At 41.1% G+C, this 17,063-nt stretch overlaps 1 protein-coding gene across 2 annotated transcripts in view; it reads left to right on the top strand.

Moving 5' to 3' along the window:
* LHFPL2 (LHFPL tetraspan subfamily member 2) overlaps positions 1-17,063 on the top strand; it is a 144,163-nt gene that overhangs the window by 56,983 nt on the left and 70,117 nt on the right. Inside the window, exons 3-4 of one of the 2 annotated variants that reach the window (XM_033110374.1) lie at positions 13,463-13,520; positions 13,855-14,005. The gene's annotated coding sequence lies outside the window, so the exon portion shown is untranslated. The remainder of the gene's footprint in view (positions 1-13,462; positions 13,521-13,854; positions 14,006-17,063) is intronic. The other variant, XM_033110373.1, reaches the window with a different exon arrangement.

Raw genomic sequence — 17,063 nt, 5'->3', positions numbered from 1 at the left:
GAGAAAGAGTTCAAGGAATTAAAAACAGAGTTTTCATTAGGATAATACTTGGGGTCAGGTAAACATCTCTTTTGAGTTTCGTTGAAAAATTCCAGGAGGCCAAGGGCAAAATCTCCAGAAGACTTGTTTCAAGGAGTGTAGCTCCGTGGAAAGTTCATCTTTAAAAAAATTTAGGAAACCTGAATATGATATTGTTTAGGGGACTCTTAGAAAAACAGAAAAGGAAAAGGACACCAAAAACAAAATTTCTTCCCATTTAGAAAGTGTGGAAGGCCTGGGAAAGCTTTTCCCCAGTGACTAGGAAATACTTGATTGCACATCAGCTGCTTTTCTTTCAGAAGCTGTAGTCATTTCTTAAACTTGTGAACTTGAGTGGTTAATGCAGACACCCCGTGGTGTACGCAGACTCCTCTGGGTGGAGAGAGCAGCATGAGCCTGCTTAGTAAGCCAGGCAGATTTCTGATGACTGGGTTTAGCCTATAGCCTTGTTCTTGGTTGTTCACTTTTGTGTTGTTCCAGGTAACCAGTTTCAGGGTTCAAATGACATCTTTAAAAAGAGTTAAGCTCTTGTTTAACTTTTTTTAAAAAATTGAGAGAAACAGTCCGCTTTGATTCTGAAGGAAATTAAACTACAAGTCAGACTACCAATGGCAACTGTGGAATTTCTGTCCTGGAGATCTTCAAAAGTAGGACATGAAAATTAGGTCACTTAAGTAAGTCAGCTTGGAGGCTAACCAAGATGGATGGCCTCTTGTAGCGTTCCAAGTTTATAAAACAACTCTTATTAATATTCATATATCCTTCGAGCCCAGGGAAAATCAGTACTTGGTTATATTCTCTTTTGACGACTTAAAAACACGTTGAGTTCTGCGAGCCTAGAAATGGCTGCCTCTCTCATCTGCTTTGTATGCTAATGTTGCCTGTGGAGATTTAAGAGTGAGTGGGAGGGAAAGGAAGTAAGAGAGGTTGTCCGTTTATAAGATGACATTCAATCTTTTCAGATGATGGCGCTGAGTGGACACTTGGCTTAGACAGAGCTGACTTGACTGATCATATTAACAAACTCCCCCGAAGAACTGTACTTAGCATGAGGGCACTTCCTGCAAAGAATGATTGCATTACTGAATGATCAAGTTTGCTGGATTTAAATAGTCTGTGAAATGCAAAGAGGTTGTTTGCTTCAATGTCATTGGAAGCTATTAACTTTAAAAAGTTAAGAAGATTGTCTGAAACAAGATTTTTAAGTCATCTGGCTCCAGTATAAGTCTAGAATGACAAAAATTAAAAAGTCAAAGAAAAAGTTCTTTGTGGAATGTCAAACCAAAATGAAGATAGTTCTTGGTGACTTGTTCAATTCCCTGTGTCCCTGGGGCTGTCTAATTCTGCAAATTGCCTCCAGCTCTGACCTACCACACATTGACAAACCAGTTTCCCTCCCTCTTACTGACCTTAAAGAAACACAGTTCAGGGGCTTGTGAGCACCTGTAAGAAGGACTTTTTTTTTTTTTTTAAAGGAATGGGAGAAATGGAAAGTCCTTAAAAGTGCTCAGCAGATAGGAACACAAAAGATAAAATTGGGACCCTTGCTTTTTTTTCTGTACAGGTAATTTTTGAAAACTCTTTTTCATTCTTTTTTTAGTAGATTTATCTTAGAAATTTAAATTAGGAGGTTAATGTCCTCTATGACTCTTGTATCTTGAAATTGTTCAATGCAATATGGATTTAAGACTTTTCCAGGGACCTAGAAACTAAAATATATGATCTTGCCTTTGGTTTTTCTTCTCTTTGTGTTGTTTTGTTTGTGTTATTTTCCTGGGCAGGCAAAAATAAAGGAGAGACCTCTAAGCTATAACATTTGGTTTTAGTGCTGTTTTCTTTCTTTGTTCTATTTAGAAAAGGACACATTCATTAAAATAAGACCCTATGTTTTTAGTTCTTTCTCTCTTTTAACTTTACTTTTATTTGAAGTTAGTTCTGCCATGTGGTGGTTTTCAAGATGTTTATTTACAGTGAAACCCTTTCTTTCAAATGAAATCTTGTCTTTAACCCTAATATATGAAACAGATAAACTGCAGCTGTTCTGGGGGGTCGCCCCTCAGCCTCCTCCTGTCCCAGGGTTCCTGAGGCAAACTGAGCACCCGGGGTGGGGGTGGGGCCTGGAGGAACCTGGTTTGTAATCCTCTGGCATCAATACAGGAGAGGAGGCAGTGCCTGGTTCGCTGTCCCTAGCTTCACCACCAAGAGTTTTTTGTCACTTCACTTCTCTGCACTTAAATTCCCTCTTAGATGAAATGATGGCTTTGCACCAGATGGTCTCTGAGGTCCTTCCTGCCATACAGTCAGCAGTTCTGAGTTATACACAGAGAGCATTGAGGAGTAAAATGCTTGGTGGCTGAGGAATATCCACAGTGAGAGCAGGAGGCCTGGCAAGCAAAAGCACAGTCCCATTCTAGCGGGAATGGTCTTCAGTTCATACAAAGGAAAACTCAGGAATCAAAACTGATGCATCAGCAGAATTTTCTCTGAGAAAAATATTTTCCGGAGATTTCGGTGAGGCATCTGTAACCCTCTAATACAGAAGGATCTTGTGGAGAAAGGGAATTAAACCAGTTGTAGGTTGTTGTTTACCATTGATTGTAGTCAAATTCGTTGGTAAGTGGTTAGCTGTTAATAAGTAAAACAATTCTCCCTCACTAGAGAAAATTGCATCCTATCACTTTTTCCATGTGCGTGCTAATTTGGAAATGTGTCTGAGGCACAGTTCAAGAATCTGCAGCCAGTTAACACTTTTGGTTAGAGAATGGGGATGGTAAGGCCAAGGTCAGCGTTGAGTTGCTCTGTGGGTCAGTTAGCTGGGTGGGACTCTTTGGCCAGACTGGTAACCCCAACCCGGCCTCTCACATGTGTGCCCTGGGTCACAGGGAAGTTTAGAGAGTGTGGAAGGATGTCTGAACTTGGCTTTTCCCCCTGGGACCTACCGTGACCTTTGTCCTGGTGACAGAAGGCTTGGCATCTCATATTGGTAGATGGAGGGTACCCTGCCTCCATCTTTTCAACTACAAGGAAACTCTGAAATACTCCTTGTGAGCCAGAGTCTCCCAGAGGCCTGTTTGTGGGTCTCCCTGGTCTGAAGACAAAGCTTCCAATGCTGAGTTAGAATGGAAATGATTGAAATAATAATCCATAGTTCTGGATGGGAATGTACTCTCCCCCTTTTTGGAAATTGGGAGAAGAGCTGGCATTAGAAATCGGCTTCTATTTTAACTCCTTGAAGTCCGTTGTTCTCTGTAGTTGTTCTCTTTTCATTGAAACACCATTTTGTAATTAAAATTTGAAACACTTGATTTTCATCTGTAACAGAACAGCAGACAAGAGTCTTCTGAATGTTTGGAAAAATACAACATGATTCCAAGGTACACACTTCTCTTAGAGAATGGTTCTACATGAGTAAATTTTTACTATTAACCAAACATGGACCATTTCCTCTTTTTTCTTAGCATAAACGCAGTAATGTCTGAGGCCTCAGTAGGATTTCATCATTGCCCAGGGTAAGCAGTTAGATGTAGTTATAATTTGTTTTCTATGAAAAATAGGAAAGAACAAGTAATCTGAAGTAAAGTATCTCTAACACTTTTTTGATGAGAAAAGATTCGTTTTTGTTATGCAAAATTCAAACATTACAGAATTATAAAATCTACGCATCTCTGAATCTCTGCACTTACCAACCCCCATGGTAATCACCATCAAGATACTCTTGATCCAGTTGTGAAAATGGGTATAAAAAAATGAGAACTTTAAAACTTTTGTTGATTTTCACCCCCAGAATTAATAGGTTCTAGGCCGGTGGCTTCCAGAGTGTTTGTTTTAAGAGCGAGTGCTTTCTTCAAACAAAATTTTAAGTGGCATTCTAATACAGAAAAATAAAAGATAAAAGCAAGGACACTGTAGTTGTAGCTGGGGATGAACTCTGCTCACTTCCTCCCCGGCCCCAGTCAGGAAACCCCGGGATCGCACCTGATGCGGCAGCGTTTCTAACAGGCCTCTAACCCCTTTGCTTCAGTGCTTGGCTAGTGTTGGTGTTGGGCCTTCACCTCCTTGACTAACTCTCCCAAATGGGACACGCAGAGTGACCTTGGTTTCGCCATCATTGACTTCAGGTGGTTATTTTTAGTTAAGCTACAGTTAGTCACAAACTTAAAAGCAAACCGCCTAAGCCAACCCGTGATTTTTTTTTTTCTGTCTTGAAATTGGACCTTTACATTTATTTAACTCATCCTTTGAGTTTAGCCCAAATGATCCATTTGTCACTGCTCTTTAGTGTGTGCCAAGAAGTTTTTCTCCTTCTGGATTTAGGTTTAAATCTGTAACTACAGAGCTTGTGCCTTGGTCGACGTTCACGTTCATGGACCTTGTAGGAATGAATTGTTTCCTTTCATACCCCATTCTGAGTAATTGTGTTCCTGCCTATTTTCTTTCCCCCACTAGACAATAAAAGGTAATACAGCGTTATTTTGCACTGTAGGTAATATTGGACTATCTCTTAATCTTTAATCAGACTGGAGTAATGCAGTCCTACAAAAGAAAAATACAGCCGTGTATAAATTCTATAGTTCTTGAATCCATGCCGTGCCCAAAATGCTGTGAGGATAAGATGGCACTAAAAATGGTCTTTCTCAGTCTTCAAAGGTGTTTGTGTATACAATATGCATTTCTCAAGCTCCTGTTATCTAGAGTAATTTGGCTAAGCCTTGAGGAGATAGAGAGATGAGATATTTCAGTGCCTTACCTCCTTTAGACCTGTCCACATCCCTGCGAGGTGGATAGTATTTCTTTATTATACTATAGCCAGCTCTTGCCTTCCTCACCTGACATGCTTTTCTCAAAAGCTTGGTAAGTCTCACCCTTACCTGTGGCTTCAATCACCTTCTATATGCTGATAACTTCCCACACTATATTGCCTGCTCTTAACTCGTTCCCTAGATTCCTGACCAGTTGCCTACTGGAATCCCCCTTACTTGCTTGCCCAACCAGGTACTTCAAACTTTAAACGTCTGAAAGAGAAAAAGTTTCTCCCTACTCTCACCTCATCTCCTTTTTCCCTTGGGTTTCCTGTCTTGGTCAAGACATAATCAGCTGCCCATACGTGTATTCATCAACTGGTATGTACTGAGAACTCACTGTATCTCAGGCACTATTCCAGACGTTAAGGGAGTATACAGCACAGACTGAAATATGTTAAAGGCTTTACCTGAATGGAGCTTATATTCTAGTGGGCAAACAACTAACTTAATCTGTTTCTAGATATGTCTGTATCTGTCTACCCATCTGTCTATACGGATGCTGTCAGGCAGTAGTGAGAGCTGTGGAGAAAAACAAAGCCAGGTAAGTATAGCAGATGGTGCTAGAGGCTGAGAAGATGCGCCTTGTGCCCTTTTTCCAGCTAAGGCATTCAGGGCAGGGGATGGCATTTGAACAGAGACTTGAATGAAGTGAGGGAACAAGCCATATAAATATCTGTGATTTGAAGAAGAGCTGCCTCACCCTTTTGTTAGTCCTTCTTAGTCAAGGACTGAGTCGTGGCTATTTTTGTAATGTTTCTTAAGCCACCCTTTGTACATATTAGTCAGCAGATGGATGGGTGTACTTGGAACTGGGAGTCATTATTACCCACTGGCCTGGGTGTGACATAGAGCCATGCCCAGAGCTTTGCATGAGCTCAGAGAATGAGCTGCCTCCGCGATGGGAAGAGGGCGAAAGCAAGAGTAACCTTAGAGAAAGCGTCACGGAAGATGGCCCGTGAGTTGGGTCTGGAGCAGAGTTTCATATATGGAGTTGGGAGGATCTAGACACAAACCGTTACAGGCAGAGGCCCTGGGCCTCAACACTGAGCTTTGGAGGACATGGCATTAGACTGGGAATGAAAACAGGCCACAAAAGGGGAGAGCACAGCACCATGACTTGTGATGGGGAGAGGACGGGTGAGCTGGGGCCAGGTGTGTTCTAAGAGTACAGCTTCTGGTAATCTGACTTTGCTGTCCTTGGGGAAGGAAAGACGGGAGAAAGAACCTTAGGCTCTCCCCCTTTCTCTTCTGCCCAGGTGCCTCCCTGGCAGCATTCCTTCCCCAGATCCTCGTTGTCGTGCTTTTCGGATTAGAAAGATAATCACAGCAAGGTTCTGGTTCTGAGAGACGTTACAGAAGCCGTTGCCATCTTGGCTCAAAGATCAGTCGTTTTATGTTTTGAGAAAGAAGTTTGCCGTGTTGTACCACTGAGAAGAAACCTGGCTATGCTGCCTGACAGCTTGAGGGAGGGGAGGCGGGTCTCATCCTTTGCTTCTGATCCAGGGTGAGGATGGGGCTCCCCTAAATGGAGGAGTGTGGGCTCTGGGGGGTCAGTGCTGGTCTGGGCGCTCATTAGGATTGGGACGCACGTGCGGCCCTGGACTCGCAGCCCAGGAAAGTTCTGGCTTCTTCCATATGCAGCTTTGGCATTATTTTGGTTTTAGTGTATTTGCCTTCATTTTCTCTAATTTGTCAGGGCAGGTTTCCACCCACTCTTCTAAGTTGTATTTGGAAGACTTTATAAATACTATGATGCACTGATAAGAGTTGTTATGTATACTAGTTTTTATTCTTTAATACTAACTCATTCTATTTATTTGCAGTGTGTATATTCCTCTGCTTAGGTAAGCAGAACTACTCTAGGAGTAAGGACCCACCTTGTTATCTCCCGCCTTAGAGGGTAATGGCTGTGCTTTCCTTTTCCTTCTGGGATAGTGGTTGTGCTAGATAGGCATCACCACCGGGCTCCAGCACCAAGATGTTTTTAAAATTTATTTTTGATAAATTACATTGTACATTATTGAGCAAGAGTTAGCACTCTCATAAGCTTTATGCAAATATGTTATTAAAGGTTCATGTGCCCTTTGTTCTGTAATAATAGATATATTTTTTAATTTCTTGAAATGTTTTTCCCTGAAGTAGTAAACGCTTAATCATACTGTTTTCATGCAGTTAGTGTTGCAGTGATTTTATTCCTCCGAAATTCACTGAAGAGCTGTCCTCAGTAAGCTTAGATGTCAGACCGTCTGGGCTCTGCATGATATAATTGCAGATCCCCTTTTTGGCTCTGCTTCACCAAAATCCTGCTATCTACTCACTAATGTCAAAGTTTTAGGGATGCACAAAGCCTTTGATTATGTAGACTGAAAATTGAGATACAAATCACCCGGCAGAGATACCGCGTTTCCCCCAAAATAAGACCCAGTTAAGATCGTCAGCCAGACGGACCATTTACTATATTATGGCGATGTTCCAGAAGATGACTTGACTGTTTTTGAATCAATGTAGATTGTTGCACATGAAAAAATAAGACAGCCCCTGAAAATACATTCTAATGCATCTGTTGGAGCAAAAATTAGTATAAGACTCAGTCTTATTTTGGGGGAAATAGGGTATAAGACCTGGTCTTATTTTCGGGGAAACACGGTAGCAGAGACCCTGCTGTGTTGTGGCATAAACGATGGCTTCCGGCTGCCGTGCAGTGGAGGTCCCAAGGCGACAGGGCCATGAGGCAGGAATTTCCAGGCATTGCCCCAGAGAGAGCACTCTCCTTGGAGGTAGCAAACAATACCTTGTGTGTTTGGGTCTCCCTGGTGCCTGGCAGGGACGAGGGGCCCAGTAGATAGTTTGTGACTGGGGTAGAAAAAGTAATGGACAGATCAATTGGTTTTTTTTTGCATATGTATGATAATGAAAACCGTAAATATTTTAGATAGCAGAGCCAGGCCTCCAAAAGCAAACTCTCCATTTTACCACTAGAGGCGGCTTTGCTTGGATGCAGAGATTCCCTTTCTCTGGTTTCTTTCCTTCATTTTCAGGCAAATCTTTTCAAAACAAGGCATTTACAAAATTGTGAGTTGGCCTGTCTTGATGGTGTAACAGCTCTGCCCCTTCAGGCCTCACTTGTGTGAAGGTGACAGTATACAAGAGGCTTTGAGAAGCATTCTGCAGGTCAAACAGGCTCATTTTTGGACTTCAAGGGGTTTACCCTGGGAGTGTGGTCTCTACCTGTTTGTTTGTATATATGTGTTAGCCTGCATGTGTCCATATTACCTGTTTGGCAATCTTCCTAATGTGTAGACTTTCTTTCTTTCTACTTTTAATTTGGGAATCTTTTTTCAGAAACATTGGTCTGTTCCTACTTAAAGTTTATGCTTAAAGATTTTGGATGCCCAAAAGACTTAGACTGCTAAGAAATATCTAACAGAGAGACGGCTTGTCAGCTCCTCCAGTCCAAGTTACTCACAGCCACCTGTTTGCCTCGGCATGCTCCCCTGTCCTCCTGTGACTACCTGTGCCAGCCAATCTGAAATGACCTATTCTCAAACAACCGGTTGGGGTATTTGATGAGACTCACACATTGCTGGTTGTTCGACAATATTCACAAGTTTCTGTCTTGCAAAATGATCACATACTTATATTTCAGGTATTTTTTAAAAAGCAAGGGAATTAAGAGCAGTTCTCATCTGGAGGAGGGTTCCTCAGAATTACCTAAAGCCCTTTTTAATTATACACACTTGCCCCTGGCACCCTCCTCCACCACCCATGTTCTAAGGCTATTCCAGGACAGAAGGAGTTTACGAAAGTTGGTCCAGACACAGGCATTTTGAAAACACACCCCGAGGAGTCTCCCTGAGTGGACAGCCTAACCATCACCCCCGGGCTCCTTCCATGCCTGCAGATTTATCATTTGTCTCTTGTGCTTTCACCTCATTCTGGAATTCTTGCTGTCATCTTTGCTCCATGATTTTCTCCATCCTGTTAATCCAGTATTTTTCTCTTCCTCATATCCTTCTTTTTCAGACTGTCTTCATGCAATCATCCAGTTATTTATTCAGTAAATATTTATGAATGTCCACTCCGGGCCCGGCACTGTACTAAGTGCAGGAGATACAGAGAGGCGTAAGCTAGAGTTTGTTTTGTTCTCCAGGAGCTTCTGGCCCAGTAGATTTACAGGGAAAGGCAAACAATTATGTAAATAAATGTGGTCCTGGCTATGTGTGTATAATAGCAGTGTTTTGATGCACAAACCTGGTGGGATGAAATGCAGTATAATTGAATCTGACTTGTTGCTGGCACATTGCGAAACTGTTTTGTTGTACCCAGATATTCATACACTTACCCTTTAACAATTTCATGTTGATGTGATTTTTGAATTCCAGTAGTTTCTCCTTTCTTAAGAGTAAAAGGAAGTTTTTGTGTTTAACACCACTTGGCTCATAGTCCATGGGGTCTCTGGAAACTTGAACGTCAGTCATTCACTCTGTGGCTAAGTGGCCGGGCAGGCAAGCATTGTAGAGGTTCAGGTTCCCAGCATTTCGCATGAGTTAGCACAGTCCAGCTTTTGGCAGCCTGCCACTCTCTATTTGGTAGACAATTTTGTGAAATTTGACACTCGCATGTCTTTCCTTGAAAAATCTTCAAGGTTCAGCTGTCCTTCAATGGCTGACCCATTTCGGTTAAATGCCTATTGTCAGACTCAAGTGGGGGGTTATCCTGGACGTGTTGTCAGAATAGAGTCAATGCATTTCATTGACTTTTTAGAAAAACTACCAGGCTAATCTTTGAGCAATTTGTGCTTTAGATGCAGAAATAGGACACTGTTCTTTGTGTTTATTATGCTGCCATCAACTCCCCTTAAAATGTGAACCAATTTCCCCAAACAATTATTGTATCAACAGAGCAGAGTAAAGCAGGATTTGGACAATTACTCCTTTAGTTGACACATGTAAGCAGAGCCTTAGAGAGTATGCTTACCAAACATGTAGAGTACTTTTCAGTGAGGTAGAAGGGGTGGTTTGTGAGAGGAGTAGGGTTCTTACCGTATTTTGCTTTTAGCTCATCTCCTTTGGTATTCATTTCCATGCTTCACGTCTGTGGGGCCCATTCTTGCCCTTGTCCTTGATGAATAAGTTTGATGGTTGAAAAGCATCATGTCTTGGCTATTGCAATATTGCCTAGCTGGAAATACCCTGGACTTCGGAGTCAGAAGTCCTAGGTTGGAGTCCAGGTATTAGCATTTACTAATTGTGTGATTCTGCTTAAGTTGTTCAAATTCCTCGTCTGTAGAATGGGAATAATAAATGATGTGTCTGCCCCCACCCCTACACCAGCTACTCTTCTACTCATAGTGTGTGGATCAAATGAGAAAATGAGTTGGAAAGTGTATGTAAGTCATGTATTGCTCTGCCATGGGAACTGCCATTCTTGCCAAAGATGGACATAGTGAACTATCTGCAGGATTCATGGAAGGACTCTATGTTAGAGGACAGTTATGGAGACTTTCCCTTTCTGTGGCTTCTGTGATCATGAACAGCTGCCTCTTAACCTGTCCCAGAGGTAAACTGGACCACGGGGTGGGGGTGACTGTTTAATATGAAATTCTTTCTTTAATTAAGGTGAAATTTATCCTTATAACTTCCATGATAATTTATACTTCTTGGTTCTAGTTTTATAGAGTAGCATAAAGCAATTCAAATCAGTGCATTTCAAGTAAAAAAAATTTGTAACTGAGAAAGGGGTCTTCCAACTGTGCTTCCTGTTTGTGGCAATTCGATTCAATAAATTAGAGTGGGTGCCTATCACGTGGGCGCTGTCCTTAGGCACTAAAGGCCCCTATTGTTTCTCCTCCTGATCTCCGGAAGTGGATCTGAAGGGCATGAGACCCAAATGGAGATGAATGGGAAGTAAACATGTTTAACTCAGTTCAAAAATAACAGCAATTTTCATTCTATTTAGAATACAGTGGTACTTGCGAGAATAAACAATGCCTCCATTTACTGGGCTTAAATGGCCAGGTAGAATACTAATCTATAAAAGTGAAGAGAAAAGAATAATAAATGATAAAGACAAATATTTCTAATTTCTATAAGCTCCCATGTGTTTAACAAACGAGTAAGGGAAGAATATTAATTACACGTAGAGAAATGGAAAAATGGTGATAGGGCAGCATGATACGACCTCTGTGCCCTTGATGTTCTTGTAGTCACCACAGCCCACGGGAGGACCTTGACATGTCTTCTCAGAGGTTAAAGGCAGAACACACTCTCTACAGTGAGTTACATATTGATGAACAGAATTGCAAACAAAACCAAGCAAATAAAAAAGTAGCATGAGCCTTAGAGTTAGATGCCCTGGGTTCTATTCTTGGCCCTGTTGCTGTCTAGCAGTGTGGTTTTGGGGGAAGTCAGTCTTTATTCCTCAGAATTTGTTTCCCTCAAATTTAAAACGGAGCTACAATGTTCTGCCCAGCCTATTTTATTACATAGTTGTTAAGATTAAATGTGATAATGTATATGAATTCAAATCTTCACTTCTAGCCATCTAACTTTTGGAAAATTCTTTAAACATCTCTGTGCTTGCTTCTTTATCTTTAAAATGGGGGAAATACTAGTTAGTACCTACTTCAGGGTTTTTGTGAGAAGTAAGTGAGTTAATCCCCATCAAGTACCCAGAACAATGCTTGACAGTCAATGCCTAATGCAAATTTTTTTGTGAACGTTTGAGGCCTCTATGTCTTAGTATATTTTTAGTCTACTATATATTTTTTGAAATAGCACTTTTTAAAATAAAAATGACTGTAACACCCTATTTAATGACCAAACCCACCCAATAACAGAATTGGCATGTTTTATCTTTTTTATCACTTTGGCAGTTTCACAAGATATGAATTTGTTGTCAATAAAACTTAATCATGATACTGAAAACTTATTCCCAAATGCCTTTTTTCTTCAGAGTTTAGGCAAAATTTATGTATTCTAAGAAGTGCATTTAACCAGTAGTGTGAGTTTGGGAAGCTTTTTGGGGGAATCAGCATTCGATCCAGCCTTCTCTGTTATTGTTAGGGTCTTGAGATTGTCTTAATCTGTTCAGAGTTTTGCTTGTGTTGTATGTAATAAAAGAGATTTTTTTAAAATGTTATCTTTGATTTTGAACTGTGTTAATTCAAGTATTTTTGTGACCCATTTAATTTCTAGAGGTAATGAAATGTTAGTCAAGAACTCCATTTATAACAGACCTATTCATAATAATCCTAGTGGCTTATTTCACAGAAACCATTGCCAGATAAAAATACTGATCATGACTTCCTGTGACATTCCCTAAAGGGGTAAAATAAAATTGGGGAAATGTGTAGTATTTAACTAGTAATTGACTAATAAAGAGCCATTTTAAAAAATCCCGTAACTCCCATGAGCTGTTATAACAAAGGACCTTATGAGTATATCAGTGGTCAGGCTGCCTGGAAAGGTTATGATCCGATGCCACACAGTGCTGGGTGCACAATGGATTTCCAACACAGGGTAATATATTAGAAGTTTGTTCCATTTCTGTTAAATATTTCCAAGTACTGCTGAACAGACAGTGTGGGAGTATCTGTTTTGTTAATGTATTAATAGGCTTATAATTTTCTAAGGTTCCTGAAGAATTTGACCAAATAGTCTTACTTTTTTGTGTTTGTTTGTTTGTTTGTTTTCAGGCTTAAAACAGGAATTTATTTGATTTTTCATTAAATCCAATCCATTGATCTTATAAAATTCTTTTTTTAGCACATGATTGATAATCCATTGATTTAATGCCTCAGAATTTTACACCCTAAATGTAAGCTCTGGGATTATAGGCATTTTTTTTGTGCCTTTCCATAATGTTCAAAATTAAATTGGCAATGCAATAAATTTAAAGTTTATTGGGGTGACCATTGTTAGTAAAGTTACATAGGTTTCAGGTGTCCAATTCTGTATTACATCATCTATATGTCACATTGTGTGTTCACCACCCAGAGTCAGTTCTCCTTCCATCACCATATATTTGATCCCTTTTACCCTCATCTACCATCCCAAAGTCGTACTTCTTAATTCCTATCTTGACTATGTTACAGTTTTAATGACCATGTTTTCATTTCACCAGTGTTTGACACCCTTGTGAATTAAGCTTTAAAAAAAGTTCACATAGTAACTGAAAAGGATATAAAGTGTTGCCAGGATAGTTTCCACATTTACAATTTCGTATTTCATTCCTTAATTTGTTTCTGGACTATTTGAGCTTTTATGGTTGTTTACAAAGCGTCCACAACGACCCAAGTTGTATGTGCAAGTGAGGGGAAGCGAGAGGACATCAGAAGGGGCATGTCTGCACCCTCCCCGTTGCCCTTTTAGTTTTCTGGTTCTTCGGTGGTTTGGACCCTGTGTTGGTGCCTTGGTGTTCCTAGTGGCTGTGTTCTAATGCGGGTTGAACTGTATGCTGCTTGGAAACCAATATTTGAAATACCACATATTTTAATGAGATGTAAAACTGCATGGTGAATCGCCTGTGTGTGTGTGTGTGTGTGTGTGTGTGTGTGTGTGTGTGTGTGTGTGTGTGTGTATGTGTGTTTAATTAACATTTTGTTCAATTTGTTCCTCCAGGTGACCTTTTTCTGAAGCTGTTCATTGAGACTTCCTACCATTCCTGCAGATGCAGTAGGTAAGTAAATGAAGTCAGATACCCTTATTGTCAGTGATTCTTTGGGAAAATTTTTCAGGTGGGTAGCAACTTCCTTGAAAGAGGCGCAGTGTTTCACACTTTTGGGCCCTGAATGGTAAACACTAGGTTTTTTGGGGGGGATTGAAATACCACTTAAAGAACATACATAAATGTTGTAAAAGATGCTGTAAAGTTTTATAAATGGTATTAAATTGAATGCTATGATTTCCGTGCTTTAATTCTGAAAAGATTTGTCTTGTTACCATTCATATAAACAAGTTTCAGAGCTCTTTATAATGGGCTTCACTGACTTTAAGTCATCTTTCCTTTTCAGCTTCTCTGTGGACCGTTTCACTGTTTGTTATCATTTCTCTCTGGAAGGGGAAGCAGAGATGGCCAATTCAAATTGCCGTTTTATTACTCAGTGACAGCTCAAGCTGAGGAAATAATTGCCTGAGTAAAAGTTGAAAACAGTTGACTAATAGGTGATTTACGATTAACTCTGTGGATTTTAATTTATAAAGGTCACTTTTGGAAAATCTTAGTAACTATAATAGGGGTTCAGTATGCGTTCAAGAAAATCAAGGCAGTTGAAAGTTAAATAATTGTCCCCAAAGTCTTTGATCCAGCTCTGCTCCTCAAAAGGGAGAGAGAGGCCTGTTCCCCCTGGTCCTGTGGTGTCCTTGCTATGAACTTGAGGATATGCAGCACAGGCCAAGGGAGCCTGATGGATCGCCTGTCAAGGAGTCTCTGCCATGTGCAGGAGATTCGCAGAGCAGTTTCACAGACACCATCTCACTTGTGGAAAGGTGATCTTTTTAGCTTACAGATTCTAGAGAAGGAAAAATTGCTCTTCTATCATCAGTTGAACTATTGAGGTCTGAAATGTTATTAGATTGTTCTAACAACTACTGCTTGGGTTAGATTAGGAAACTTGGTGTTTTTGTTTTGTTTTTTTTCATGGGAACTGTAAACATTTGTGAGTTATGAAATTATTTGAGCAAAGTTCTTTCTCATGGGAAAGCCAGGGCCGACCCGAGACAGGGAGTGTCCTGACTGAGAAGGCTGATCATTGGCACCTTATGAAACTAACAATCTTTAACTATCTGTTCCATATATATGTAGTGAGGGTGAGTGAGTCTAATTCTCTAGAATCTAATTCTCTATTCATAAAGACTATGAATAAAGATATACCTTTTCCTGTTTGTTGAAAATAGGGATTTATTACATGTGATTTTCTGAACCAGGTGTTCATAAACCAGTTTAAAATTCAGCTAATAATCACACTCTGCCATGCATTGTTCAGATCCAGAATTTCAGGTGCCTGTCAGCCAGGTGACATTGGTGCTGGTAGTGAGGCCTGTTTTTTACTCATCCAGTTAGCTCTGCGAGGGAAAATAGCCTCAGTAGAGACAGGTCGGAGCTGGTGAGGCGTGTGTTTATTTCTGCTCAGAGGCCCTGTCTGCTTGAGTGGAGACACGGCTGATTACCATCTTGCCCCTTATGTAAGGAGTTGCATGTTCACCCCTGAGTTAAGTGGCTCCATATTTCCGATGTATGACAATGATGATTCAGTCCTCCATGGTGAGTTGTCACCCTGGATTGCTGCCAGGCTGGCCTGTTTATGCAGCTCTGGGGAAAAGCCAATTCTGCTCTGCCAGTGAGTGCAGGAGCTGTGTCATGTTCACCACGAAGTCCCCCTCTCCGAAGATTTAACCCGAAAAAAACAGCTTTCTTGGTGTCGTTTTAATTTTTTTTTAATTGTGAATTCATCCCATTCAAATACAATAAAACTTGAGCAAGTCAGGCAGACACAAGGTCATTCTGAATTAACAGCATCTGAATTATGGAGAAATCCAACCCAACTTTCTGTTATATAGTCACTCACATTATATGAACTTGGTGGAAGGTTTCTCTGGAGCAAAGAGAGTCATCGTGGTTTGGAGAGAGCCTCGGTGTCAGGTGGTCCTAGGCTGAGGCCTCGCCTCTGCTGGACATAGCCTGTGATGTGAGTTGGCTGAGTGACCTTAGACACATTTCGTTACCTGATGGAATTCCCATCTCTTTACGTGCGGATACTTCTTCCTCCCAAAGTGGTTTGGAAGATCAAACGAGGCAAAGACGGCAATGCATGTGGTAGACAATACGTACTCGCTGCCTGGCTCCCCAAAACAGGGTATCCTGGAAAAAGCGCCAGGCACAGGGTGGAGAAACTGTTCTGCCAGGCATCTCTGCGCCTCACTGGTAAAGTGGCAAGGTGACACCTGCTGATACACCCTCTCTGATTAAGTGCTTCCATTCTCCAATTAAGAGAGGGTATAACAGCCTTGGACCAAATATGTGGTCTCTGGATAGGAAACTGATAAAATGGAAATGATGGAGTGATTTTTAAGATTTTAAGAAAGCAAATCAAAGTCATTAACTATATTAAGGACTTAAAATGAATGCATGTATTTTTTTTTCTACTTTTGTTATTTGCATGTAGACAGCTTGTCTTCTTTCTGATGAGAAGTTCTGGCTAGACCTGTGCCTGTCTGACAGAAGAGTCCCAAGGATTCTCCCCAGTAGGAGAATATAAAAATTTGCTTTCTATAAAAAGTTGCTTTCTCTGGTAGACTGTAAACTTCCTGAAGGCTAGTCTGAGTCTTTCATTATATCCTTGTTGCTCAGTACAGTATCTGATGCGTAGTAGGTGCTCAGTGGATATCGGTTGAATGGATGGAGGATAAACGATGGTTAGACTGTAGAGCTGGTTCCGTAACACTCTCTGAAGAGAACTCTACTTCAGGCACATTACAGGCTGCCCAGCACAGTGCCTGACACACGGTGTGTGTCTGGTAAACAGGCAAATGGAGGAATGAATGCGGGCCTAAAGTATGACTTCCAATTTGTAGAGGAGTTTTGCGTGTATGACCCATTTATGATTTGGGAAGCCATGAAGGCTTTTCTAAGCAGAGGAGTGAAGTTCAATATTAAGAAGGCCCCATGGCTGGCTGATTGACCAGAGGCCAGGAGACCAGGCAGGAAGGTGTCACTGGCAAGAAGCGATGAGGGCTGAGAGGGAGGCCTGGGAGGGTAGCATGTGCATGGCTCCAGCCAACTGATGAAGCACAGTCCTGGGGGCAGGTGCCCATGGGGTTAGCTTTGGACATGATTTGGGGTACCTCTGTGGCTAGAGGAAGGGTGGGATCGCCATAGGTAAGCTTAAAATACAGGAATAGATGTTAAGAGAATTCTCATGTGGTGGTCTTTGTTCTCTTGAGAAGGAGGAAAAATCTTTTGGGAGAGGAGGTGAAGCTGGGGTTTAAGAAGAATTCATACTTCCCTAGTTGGAAAGCAACTCTTCTGGGAACTTTTCCTGTGAATTCTGGTTCTCTGTCTGACGGATGATTCCACAAGGAATTCTGGTCCTCCGTTTGGTGGGAGTAACCCACAAGGACGTTCTGGATCTCACATCAGTAACCGTTGTGTTTTGATCAAATGCTCATCTATCGAAAAGGCTATGCGCAAATCCTCCAGCAGGGAGATTTGGAATACTGGTCG

The sequence above is a fragment of the Rhinolophus ferrumequinum genome, chromosome 7 (genome assembly GCF_004115265.2).
Source record: "Rhinolophus ferrumequinum isolate MPI-CBG mRhiFer1 chromosome 7, mRhiFer1_v1.p, whole genome shotgun sequence".
Taxonomy (NCBI): domain Eukaryota; kingdom Metazoa; phylum Chordata; class Mammalia; order Chiroptera; family Rhinolophidae; genus Rhinolophus; species Rhinolophus ferrumequinum.
The sequence above is the reverse complement of the archived record's forward strand: the minus strand, read 5'-3'. Positions and strand labels throughout refer to the sequence as shown.